General features: G+C 44.2%; 1 long non-coding RNA gene across 3 annotated transcripts in view; it reads right to left on the reverse strand.

Moving 5' to 3' along the window:
• LOC119249198 (uncharacterized) overlaps window positions 1-10,652 on the reverse strand; it is a 158,105-nt gene extending 147,453 nt beyond the window's left edge. For all 3 annotated transcript variants that reach the window (XR_008552467.1, XR_005126096.2, XR_008552466.1), the window contains exons 1-2: window positions 10,335-10,652; window positions 8,415-8,500 (exon numbers count right to left, since the gene is read on the reverse strand). This is a non-coding gene — a long non-coding RNA (uncharacterized LOC119249198). The remainder of the gene's footprint in view (window positions 1-8,414; window positions 8,501-10,334) is intronic.
• Window positions 10,653-12,295: the final 1,643 nt, after the last annotated feature.

Below are 12,295 nucleotides of genomic sequence, written 5' to 3' on the forward strand. Positions count from 1 at the left end.
AAGTTCCACAAATGTTTTGGCTTCTCCGTGCATGTAAAAGTTATGTCTACACTACAGCCTACTAAGTGTGCAACAGTATTATGTCTAAAGAAGCAATGTACATACCTTAATTAAAGGTAACACAGAAACACAAAGTGAACACGTGCTGCTAAAGAAAAACAGCGCCCACAGACTTGCAAACCCAGACCTTGCATTCATAAACGATGCAATATCTGCCAACTTCAACAGGCAAGGCGAAATAACGAAGTGTACATGCATTTGGAAATTGTAGAGGCCAAACAACAAAGCAGGGTTATTTCATTTGAAAGGGATGCCTTTGCAGATTTCCTGTATATACAAATGATTCTTCCTTGTTCACGTATGGACCTGCTGAGTGAAAGTGAATTAAGTCGAGCCCTGCCACACCCTCCTAGAGGGATCCCCAGAAAGGAAAGTAGTGCGGGACCAAACCTGGCCCAGGCAGGACCCAACTCCACTCTGCGGCCTACACTCACACCACCATACCACTCTTCCCATCACTGAGATCCTTCCAGCGATGAAACGCTACAACATTCATCAGAGGTAAACAATGAGGAAAGAGCAGGAAGGCAAAAACAGAAAGCAATGAAAACAAGAGTGTTGAAAGTTGAGCTCAAGCTTTGGGCCCAGCCAGGGTCAAAGGATAAACTTCCATCCATTGTCTTTCCTTTGTTTGTTTGTTGGGTTTTTTTGGGTTTGTTTGTTTTTGTTTTTGTTTTTTTTTGAGGCATTTTACACAGATAGGAATTAAGAGTGACTTTTACTGAGTATTTTTGCCTCCAGATCCCTTCTTTCACCTTCTGTGCAATTACCTGCAATCATCTCAAACATATAAATAGACACATTTAAAAATACCCCCACCTCATTAGGTGTTCCAAACTTGGTTTTGAGATGGCATTCTAGAAATCCAAGATCTCTTGAGGACATAAGGCATGTCACGAGTTGAGGCGGAAAGGGGCAGATCTGGTCTCTGAAGCAATGGTGGAGCCTAGGGAATCTGAACCCTTAAAGCAAAATAAGCCAGCAAGGTGGCTGCAGAATCATGGCCCACAGGAGGGGTTAACTTGGGGAGAAGGAATTCTCTAGAAGGGAGGAATATAAGACGATTCCATGTTGAGGCAATGACATCAGACACTGAGCTGAGGCCTTCTGTGCAGGACACTGGTGATTGCCAACCTATGAGGAGGTGTCCCTGCTGAGTACCTCCTTGCATTTGTACAGAAGTGGACAGGATTTTTACAGAATGGACAGGATTAATTAATACAACTGTTGATGGTACGGGGCTTCAAAGATTTTTATTCAGCATTTAAGAGATTTACAGGAAATCTACAGGCAGTTAAGATGAGGGGCTGAGTTTGTCTGTCAGCTGGCGCAGAGCCAACCTTTTGGAGGGTAACTTTAATTCCTGGGATATGGAGTCATATAGTCAGGAAGCAGCCCTGACCCCAGTAAGGTCAGTGTCATGGCCAACTACCCTGGGCTCAATTTAGAGACATAACTATGGCAACGACTGTGCCCAATCGGTTATTAGAGAAGATTTATTGACGGATATGCTTGAATAGCAGAGCCATTAATTGCAATTACCAGACAAGACACTTTGTTCATCTCGGGGAACTAGATGCCAAATGCCCTAACAACTTTAAAATCCCATTTGCTCTTGGGCTCTCAGCTGGCGTCACCGCACCTGCTTCAGCTTCCCAACACTGAGAGGCAGAGGAGAAGGGTTTAGCTCTACATGGCACCAGCTGAAGAAAATGGCAAGTCCCAGGCACTGGGCATGCACTGTAGGAACTCATGCAGCCCCCAGGATACCTTGCACATAGGTGAGAGGCATGAGCACTCCTGCGACTCTGAGGCCCCTGCTCTGGAGCCCACCCATATGGCATCCCCCTTGGTTCTTCCTATACACACCAGTCATTTCCTTCAAGCCTCAGGTCTCCTGGCCTTCCTGTGCATGGGGTCTTTCAGGTTCTGTTCACTCTTTGGTCCCTCAAGCCCGGAAGGATAAATTCCTGGATTTTACCCTCTGATCTTCCTCAGGGCAGCCTCTCCAAATGGCCCATCAATCTAAAACAGTGACCCCCTCCACCTCATACCCTCATCCTCTCCTTAACTCTTGATTATTCTTAGCACTGCAGTCTGCTCTCTATAGTGCTACCTATTTACCTGTTTACAGCTGAACCTTGAACCCTTGGGTTTAAACTGTGTATCCTCAGGTATGTGGATTTTCTTGTAAACATAAACTGCCCATCAATACAATGTATTTCATCTTCCTTATGATTTTAACATTTTCTCTAGCTTGCTGTATTGTGAGAATACGGTGTGTAATACATATGCAAAATATGTGTTAATCTACTGTTCATGATATTGGCAGGGCTTCTGGTCAACAGCAGGCTATTAGTAGTTAAGTTTGGGGAGAGTTAAACGTTATATTCAAATTTTCAATGGTGGGGGGATATCAGTGCCCCACCCCCCACGTTTTTCAAGGATCAGCTGTATTTCTCTCCCTCACGAAATTCTAAGGACCCTGAGGATAGATATTTGGTCTGTCCTTTCCCCCGCCTCGGACAGCACCTGGCACACAGTAGGTGCTCAAGAAATATTTGTTGAAAGAAAGGAATTAGTACATTTTGCAGTTGTACTCAAAGGACTCTTCTCTCTTCAACTATGATAACTTCCCTGAAAGCAGGGATTCTCCCTCACAGCACCCACCTAAGATGCTTTGAAACTTAAATAAGCAGATGAGAAAGGTTTCAAACACAAAGCCCATCTACCCCCACTTCTCAAGAAATAACAATAGCAAATACTGAAATTGTGCTTTCTACTGGTCAAATACCCTGCAGAGTTTTAATTCATAAAACTCACATGATATCTCTGTGGTCTGAAATGTTATTCTCTGCATGTAAAAGGTGAGGAATTGGGGTGCAGAGAGGGAAAGTGATGTGCCCAAGGTGACAGTCTAGTGATGGAGTCAGAAAATACACCCAGGCAGGCTGACCCCGAAATCTGTACCCTTCACCTCTATGCTAGGCTATTTCTCTTGACTTTGAAAATCAGAATAAATTTAAACACAATTAGAAGAATACTTCAGAGAAACCTTTGGATACTAACACTCTGTCCCCTTGAAGCTACTCCTCTTTTTTCTCTCAAAGTTGGTTACCAGTTACAAATCTCTGCTCCAAATTAAGATGTCATTTGACACTCTTTCCTTTCTAGATACAGCATCAAGAATATGTTAACCTGAGGTTAATGAGGCAAACAACTTATTTTTTTTTTACAAGAACTAGGGTGCAGGCCAGAGGTGCAGAAGGGCAAGAGGATTCACCAGCGACAGTGGGTAACAGAACAGGCAGACGGACCAAAAACTCTGCTGAGGGGAGCAGCAGACAAGAAAGGAGAGGTCTGCCATGCCATGTGGGTATCTCCCTGGCTGGCCAGGGACCAAACCCGTGCTGCAGAGGCTGTGGACAGCTTCACAGCAAAGCGCTCAACCCGTTGCGCCACCGGGGAGGCCTGAGACAAATACCTTTTTAAAAAAATTATTTCCATGAGAGAGTGAGATGAAGTTCTTTCCCAGAGCTAAGAGAATGTAACCCCCAATTCCTGGACTCTGCTAGCACAGACAAACTTCTCCATCAATGCAAAATTACCCGTTCCCCTCTCTGCTACATCATTTCAGTGTTAACACACAGAAAGACCTTTGATTAATGAGATGACTCAAGTAATTGGAACTTAATGCAACACTAAGACCCAGTGATATTAAGTACTCATTTAGATCAAAAATTCCTCATTGGGTCCAAGAACCTACATAAATTTAACCCATGTCGTCAATCGCCTCTTTCTCTACTTGGTATGATCAAATGGAGCACTAGAAACAGAGTGCTGTGTCCCTCCAAATACCTCTCCCCAAGGTTATATTTAGTGGTGGGAGATGCTTTGGTCAAGAATATGGCACCTCATGAATGGGACTGTGCCCTTATAAAAGAAATCCTCCCCTCCCCATTTTGCAATGTGAGGCCACAGTAAAAAGATCTATGAACAAAGGGCCTCCCTGGTGGCACAAGGGTTAAGACACAACCTATGAAGCTCTCCATAGCCACTGCAGCGTGAGTTTGATCCCTGGCCAGGGAGCTACCCACATGGCGCAGCAGACCTCTCCTGACTCATCCGCTGCTCCCCTCAGCAGTGTATTTCAGCCAATATGCCTATTCTGCTCCCCACTAGTCTCTGGTGAATCCTCTCACCCCTCACACCTCTAGCCTTTACCCCAGATTTTGTATGCATAAATAAATAAATCTTTTAAAAAAAGATCTACGAACAAGGAAGTGGGTCCTCACCAGACACTGAATCTGCCAGCACTTTGAGCTTAGACTTCCAGTCTAGCTATGACTGTGAGAAGTAACTTTCTGATGTTCTATAAGCCCCTCATTCTACGGTTTTCTATTATAGCAGCCTGAACAGACTAAGATACGGAGTTATTTGATATTGGGTTGATGGAAAGCACTACCAGAATCTCAGTTAGCTAAGACAAACTCCACTACACTGGTCATTCATTCATTCATTCATTCATTGTTTCTTCATTAGCAGGCAATGTACTGATAATAGCATGTGGACTGACATCACAGACTCCACTGTTTACGGAGAGCTGACACTGATGCAAATATCAGATAAATGAAAGCTAAAGTAAAAGCTGTGACCAAACAGCACAAGGCACGAAGGGGGGGTAAAGGTATTCAACCTGGTCACAGAGGTCAGGGACGGCTTCTCTGAGAAAAAGGCTCTTCTGTTGAGACCTGAGAAGAGTAAGCGATAACCATGATGAGGAGAGGAAAGAGGCAGCGAGGACACTAAATGTAGTGCTGCTGAGAAACCAGAAAGTGCACCTGAGTATGGACAGAAGTGATGGGGCTGAGGATGGGCAGCAGCCAGGGACAGACTGGACATCCTAGGAGCATAACGCTCTGGATGTTTAGTAGAAGCCTCTGGACACTTTTAGGCACCGTGATAAAGGAAAAGACTGGAAGGCTATTCAGAAGGTGAAACTGACCATAGGTGATACAGCAATCCTTCAGTCTCTTTGCTAAGGCAGGAAACCAAAGGAACAGGGCCTCCCTGGTGGCGCAGCGGTTGAGCACTGGGTTGCGAAGCTGCCCGCAGCCTCTGCGGCGCTGGTTCGATCCCCGGCTGATCCCCGGCTGCTCCCCGGCCACTGGAGGAGGGTCCCACATGGCGCGCAGACTTCTCCTGCCGCCTGCTGCTCCCCTCAGCAGTGTACTTCAGTCCTTCTGCCTGCTCTGCAACCCGCTCTGGCTCTGGTGAATTCTCTCACCCTCCCGTGCTTCTGACTGTACCCAGTGCATGTATAAACAAAAAACAAACAAACAAATAAATAAATAAATAAATAAAAAACATGCCTCTATTAAAAAAAAAATTAAAAAAAAAAGGAACATACAAAAGAGAGACAAGGAAAGGTAGGTAGTTACGTGGCTACAAAAAGCAAAAAGATTTTCCTTGAGATAATCAGAACACTAAATGATGAGGGCATGAAGTTCCACCTTGTAATACAGTTAAGCCAAGTCTTACCATCCTCAGCTAACTCTACAGTCCTGCAAACCCAATCCTGGCCTCTCACCTCAATAACGTGAGGTCAACTCATACTCCATAAGGGGACGGGTCTATTTTGCACTGGTTTCACTAAAACACACTAAAAAAACATAACGTGTATACACTAATGTTATTACTCATCAGTGGAACAGGATACTAATTTTAATCTGCACAAAATCAGAGTTTTCACACTAAGAAGGACCTGAAACATCAACTGAGTACCTGTGAATTTTTCCAGTATGTTCATAGACATTTTCATGTATAATTTATGTCCTATTAACATGTATATTTGGTGTCCTCTAAATAATCTGTTTTCCGTGCACTTAATCCACAGATGTGCATTGGCTTTTAGGCGCCCTTCATTCCGACCTCAACCCAAGGGACACAGACTTTCGCACATGCACACATACAGACAAACCTAGACTCACTCAACACTGTGAGAAGGCTGCCTGATGGACAACAGACCAAACACTGCCTCGGATTCTGATAGTCAAAGCCATGGTCAAGGGAATGATCCCAGCCCTTACTTAGAAGAATCCGATAAAAACATAGGACAGAGACGAGGCAACCCAGCAAAGACCCCCTCACCAGCTAGTCAAAAAGAACAGAAAAAACAGGAAGGAGCTAGAACCTGAGACCCCAGCCCCCACTCCAGGCGGGGAAGGCAATCCTGTCATCACAGAGAGAACTCACTGAGCAGACTGAGAGATGTTGCAATTTGAGAAGCAATGTAGCTTCCTTGGATGACAGCAGAAGCCACGTCCAGCTTTCAGTGCCCTGGCCACCAACCAAGTTCACGCAGTGCAGAAATTTTGGATTGAATCGATGTGTTAACACCCTTACTTTTCCAAATGTAAGGGATATATATCTAAGATTAAACCTGTAGAAACCAACCCCTAGATGTCATTGTTGCTGCTGAAATATCAAATCTAAGTCTCTGAAAGTTTAAATCTGAAGAGATAGCAACGTTAATCTGAATAAACCACTTAAATAATGCAAATTCAATTCACTTTCAATTTTTCAAAGCCAAGTCCAAAGTCTTCTGGACTTCTTAACCAAAATGTAACTAAATCTTAGGGTTTCAGCACATATTCAGTTGCCAGCAAAAGCCACATTTAAGTTAAATAGGCTGAAAACTCAGTCACATGTGACATGCCTAACTGGGCTTACATCAAATTCCATGACTGATAAGCTGATTTTAAAATAAGCTGATTTTAAAATAGCTGGATGATTCTAGTTTCTTCTTTTCCATGTGTCCTCTGACTTCCATGCTTGCCTCTGTCATCAGTGTTGGAGCTTAGAACTGCCTGTATCCTCACTCGCAGGCACACTGAGTGAACAAAGGGGCTCACTGACCCTCCACCCTGTTTCCAATTAGTCACAAGAACTTGGCTCTTCAAATACATGTTTTTTGCTCACAGCATCCCTTATCACCATTTCTTCCTTCCATTTTGTATCATTCTACTCTGAATCTTTACTGATCCTTTACTATCAGTCAGGTGCACTGATGCTTCATATTACAGTGTGTCCTTTTTAAACCTCACGAGTCCTATGGATAGGTATCACTATTTCCATTTACACATGAAGTAACAGAGGCACAGAGAGGTTAAGTAACTTACCCTAGATCTCACAGCTAGGAAGGTCTAGGTTTTGAAGCTCAGGGATGAAGCCCAGACCACATTCTAGATTTTTAGGACCTCTCTGAGGCCAACTCTCAGGTTTCCAAATGGACTCCATTTTTATTCTCTCTCCCAAGCCCCCTGCTCTCAACCTGAGGTCCAATCTCCCAAAAAGATTGTGTAGCTCCTCAAATAAAGTGTATGCCTACAAGCATGTGTGCTAAATAAAATCACTTCTTCTTTCAGTGAGTGAGTGAGTATTCACTGAATGTAGCTGCATTCCAAGCCTGGTTCTGGGGCAGCGAGACTATCAATGAGCAAGACTGACAAGCTCCCTGGCCTATTGGTGCTCATTCCCCAGCAAGGCAGACAGGTGTGGAGGCAGGAAAGGCACATGGGATAAACGATCGCAGAGCTAAGTCTACAAAAATGTGTGAACTAAGACAAGCAGAGCCCCTAACACAGGGTCCTGAACCAGATGCTTGCTCCCTGCCTCTGCCCAAGCCATCCCTGGCCCCAACATGCCCTTCTGACCAAAGTTCACCCCACTCTCCACTCCAAGCCTCCCACACCAGGCAGAATGCCCTTCAAGGTCCACACACCCTGTGTCCACCCTCACCTCACACCTCCACCCTTGCTGGCCCGTTTTCTTCCACATACCAAGCTGATCCAGTCATGACCTTGGTTCAGGCTCATCCCCTACCCCACCCACAATCAGAGTGTCATGGGAATCACCCTCCATCTGACCTAGAGGCATGAGCTGAGGGAGAGGTGCTGGGGAAAGAATGATGGATGACATGGAACCTGATCACCTACTCATGAACTCACATGTGTCATGCAGCCCTATTCATGCCTAATTCTGAGTGTCCCACTGCCATCTCACAACAGGATTCTGCAGGGTCCCTCCAACCTTAAGACTTGCCAGAACCGAAGATCAGCAGTTCTGGCCTTATGGCCAGAAAGGGCATGAAAATTACAGTGTGGACTGTGTCTGGTGCCATATGCATTTTCCTTCCCTTCCCCACCCATGTCTTTTTCTCCATGAAATAAACATTCCAGGAAATCAAACACTAAACAGTGATCCTGACGCTTGGTCTCCCGCAGTGTATGAGGAGCTCAGAGACAGGAAACCTTAGCAGGTAGACTACTTGCTGTCTATGGTTATCCACTTACTGATGTCTGAGGAAGCAAGAAGTGGAACTCCCAGCCAGCTGATGTTGATGCTAGTGGCTTCTCCTAGTCTATCACCTCAAGAGGAGCTGTCAAAATAACAAATGACACATTTTTAGGTCACAGGATTACCCCTTAGCCAGGCTCTCAGGGTTTGATTAGCAGTTTCTTTTCCTCTTAGTGTCTTTCTTCATCTTCTTCCCCCTCTCCTTTTCATTTTCTTCCTCTGCACCTCTCATCAATAAAGGTCACCGCTTTAAGGAAACTGCTTCTCTGAGAAGAATGTAACAGTATCCTATTATAATCACATTGTCTTGTTCAGAAGCAGGTGGTATTACCTGTCAACAGGGTTTTGGCTATAGCGAATAGCTGCCACCCAACTCGGCTAAGACTCCTGGGCAGATAAAGTGGCCAAAGGAGACAGCCCTTTGGAGGTCTCAAAATCTCATTTTCATTCCCCTTGTGGAGAAGAGACTGACTTTATTGACAAAGACGACTGAAAATTGCTTGAGCGTTCCAATAAGCAGTCTGCACTGAAGCAGAGAGACAGTCTGGCGGAGGCGAGCGCCCTGCTCCACCGAGCCCCGCTCTGCCGCAGCGTAAGTCTGTGGCATATGCAGACCAGACTGAAAGGAGCCTCCTGACGGCCTCCCAAGCAGCCCCTCTCCACCTCCACTCCCAGCCTGCTGATGCCTTTCCTGGATTCCAACCATAAATCAAAATGATTTCAGGGAATCTCTGCCAGAAACCAAACTCTTCGCCTGATGAGAGGCCCAGGGTCAGGCTTGGGTTAGCTGGACAATGCAAACGTCCCTCCTCCCTGACTTGACTACACATACCAGGTCAGCCACTAGGTGTCACCACCATTGATTCTAGTCCCTAGGCCCAGGTCTTGGGTATGATTCCCAGGAGCTAAGGAAGCTGTGTACAGCTCTCCTTAACAACCTAGACTACAGAGCTGCTTTGGATGCTATGACAGTGTGAGCTTCTCACCAGGTCTCTTCTAAACCAGTTAGAGGCTCAGGCCCAAAACAGTGGAGCTGAAAGTTTCAGCTAGAGCAAACCCCAGCTCTCACATAGGCTACCCCTGTTTTTTTCCCCATTTCTTCCTAATCATCATCGGTTGTTATGTACCCCACTGGTTTATTCGTGTCCTCAATAAGACATAAATTAGTATGGGTGCCTCGTAGCACCAGAGACTTTAGACATAGATGTACTGCTGAAATAATGTAGGTCTGAGGCTTTTAAGAGAATGAATGACAGATGGATAATTTATGATGATTCTGGAGACCCGAACTATAATTATGAAGTATTTCTAGGTATATATTCAGGATGCAAAGTGTAAGGAACCCAGAGCTAATGTTAATTTATTACTGGCAGCTGTATATATAATAATATATCATGTCTTTTAATCTTACATTCCTTCTGACTTACATCAAGCAATCTTTTCATTCATTAATAAAATCAAACCTTGCCATTATTCTTAATGATGAAGTCCCATTTTGAACCAGAGGATGCCTGTAATTAAACTCTGTACATCCATATAGAAGACATCTGAAGCTCAAAAAAAAAAGGAACTTTGTATTTTACAAGCAGGATGAACACATTAAAGAGACAGAGCCCACCTGCTGCAGTTCCAGGAGAGCTACGGGGAAAAGCGCTCGTGTTCATCTTCTCAGTTCACACCACCACAACCTTTTCCCCTCAGCTCTCCTGCCTCTTCTCACCCTTTCACAATCTTTCCTTTTTTCAGGCAGGATATTCTAAGTGCATGTTTTTTAACATCTTGATAAAATTTACAAATGAAAGAAAAACAGGCTAATACATGTCTGCAAGTTTCTGTGCTATGCTGAGGACTGACATGATTAGTCTCTACAAAAGAAATCTATTCTAGTCTTATGACACCAAAGACAAGGTACCCACCATGAGTAGCAAGGAGGGAAATTGGTTGGTCTTCTTCTCAAGTTTCAACTGGTTTAGCGTCTCATTCGTTTACAACCAGCCATCACCTTGGCAACTACTCACTGCACTACCTTAGACGTTCCAAAGTCTAAACAGTCTCTGATTTCAGCTCTGTTGGTGGAGGCAAGAACACATTATGCATTATCAATATCTCCCTGATGATTTCAGAAGACACAGATGCACGATACTTACGGAAGAAGCAAGACCTTCAACCTCATCAACTAATTAATGATACCAAAGTGAGAAAATGAGATGTGAGGAGATAGGGATTCAGTTATCTAAGTCATCGCTCATCTGGAGACAAAATCTGATTCCATTGAGCAGGTGGTAGATAGCTGAGTAAGCAAGTTTCCTATCTATAATACCAAATCTCGGTTAATTAAATCATGACAAATAACATTCTGTGGCAAGTGAACATACCTAAAAGAGTTTTAGTGAGATGTCCACAAGTTCAATGGAAGTTCATTTGAATGTCTTTGAATTCCTCTGACTTAAAACTGCTTAGTGTTATTTTCTGGAGAGCTCCATATGGGGAAGATAAATACTGAGGTTTTCCTCCACTGGCTTTTTGAAATTGTCTAGATTTTTCTCTCAGATTCTCCATCTTAGACCTTCTCTATATTCAGGAATTAAGGCCCTTATTCTTTCACTAACATTCCAGGCTGCCTGTAATGTGTCTTTCTAGTGGTTCTTCCTCTCTAGTTACTTGAGTGTAGGGAGGAGCATCAGTTGCAGTAACAAACAGCTCCAAGACATCACCCTTCATATCCATGGAGGGACAGCTTGGGGTTCAGGTTATCATTGTCCCCCAAAATGTAGGCTTATAGGGTAGCCACCATTTTTAACACTGCCAAGAGAAAAAGAGTACTCCAGAGGGAATTGCATGGCAAATACATGCTGCAGGATGCAGGCAGCACCCCTCCCTTCCACACACACTTCATTAGTTAAATCAGTCACAGGCCAGGAAACCAGAAAAAAGACAGGAAAGTTATATCTAACCTTGTTCAAGAAGAGAGACATTGGGAAAGAGCAGGTGAATACCAAGAGCGACAGCCACAGGAACTTGGAAGATACACTGACCACCTTTCACTTCAGAATTTTCTTATTTTCCCTCAATAGTAGTTTCTCCACTTTGTGCACCTTCCTCTGATCAAATTCTCTGATTTCTGTTCTGTCCACTTCAGATTCATGAACCTTACAGTTAAAAGACTTATTATTTAAAAAAAAAAAAAAACTCTCTCCTGATAGTCAAAACTAAAATTGTTTGTGTGAAGTGAAGAAAGGAAAGAAATTTGCACATTGTTTATTCTCAATTTCTCTTTCACCATTTTCTGGTTTTCCTTGATTTTTTTCCCCTTTACCCCTCACGCTCAACCCTTTTACTATTCTTTCTTCTTAGTTCTTTGGTCCAGTTGGCAAAGGAGTCTGTGGAATAGCAGAATTCTACCTTTGCATACTGCAGTACTGACTGTTTGGACAGTGACTAAGCTTTGCTGAATATTTCTCCCACTTGATCAGCGTTCAGCCTGCTGCAAAAGCCTCTTAATACATCTGGAAGTCTCCTAGCAGTATCTCAGTGGCAAAGTCCAGTGCATTAGTACGAGTGGAATCTTGGGTTTTTATTCCCTCACTGCTATTTGTGACTACCCAACAGCACAAACCTCCAGGACCCAGTCTTCTGCTGTGTAGTTACAAACTACCAAAACTGTCCAACATGCCAGGGGCGGTGGGCGCATGGCATCACTCACTGTATTGGACTCTGTCGGCAAAAGAAGCAACACAGGGCTGCTTGCACCCCTCGTGTGTGACACCATGATGTCCTCACAGGACTGAGGTGGTGTCGCTGGGTCAAGCTACTAAGTCTGCCTCTACAGCCCCTGGGATGAGTTATTATAAATCCTCAATCTCTCAAGCTAATAGAT

Source organism: Talpa occidentalis, unplaced genomic scaffold (genome assembly GCF_014898055.3).
Source record: "Talpa occidentalis isolate TD23 unplaced genomic scaffold, MPIMG_talOcc4v2.1 talOcc4.17, whole genome shotgun sequence".
Taxonomy (NCBI): domain Eukaryota; kingdom Metazoa; phylum Chordata; class Mammalia; order Eulipotyphla; family Talpidae; genus Talpa; species Talpa occidentalis.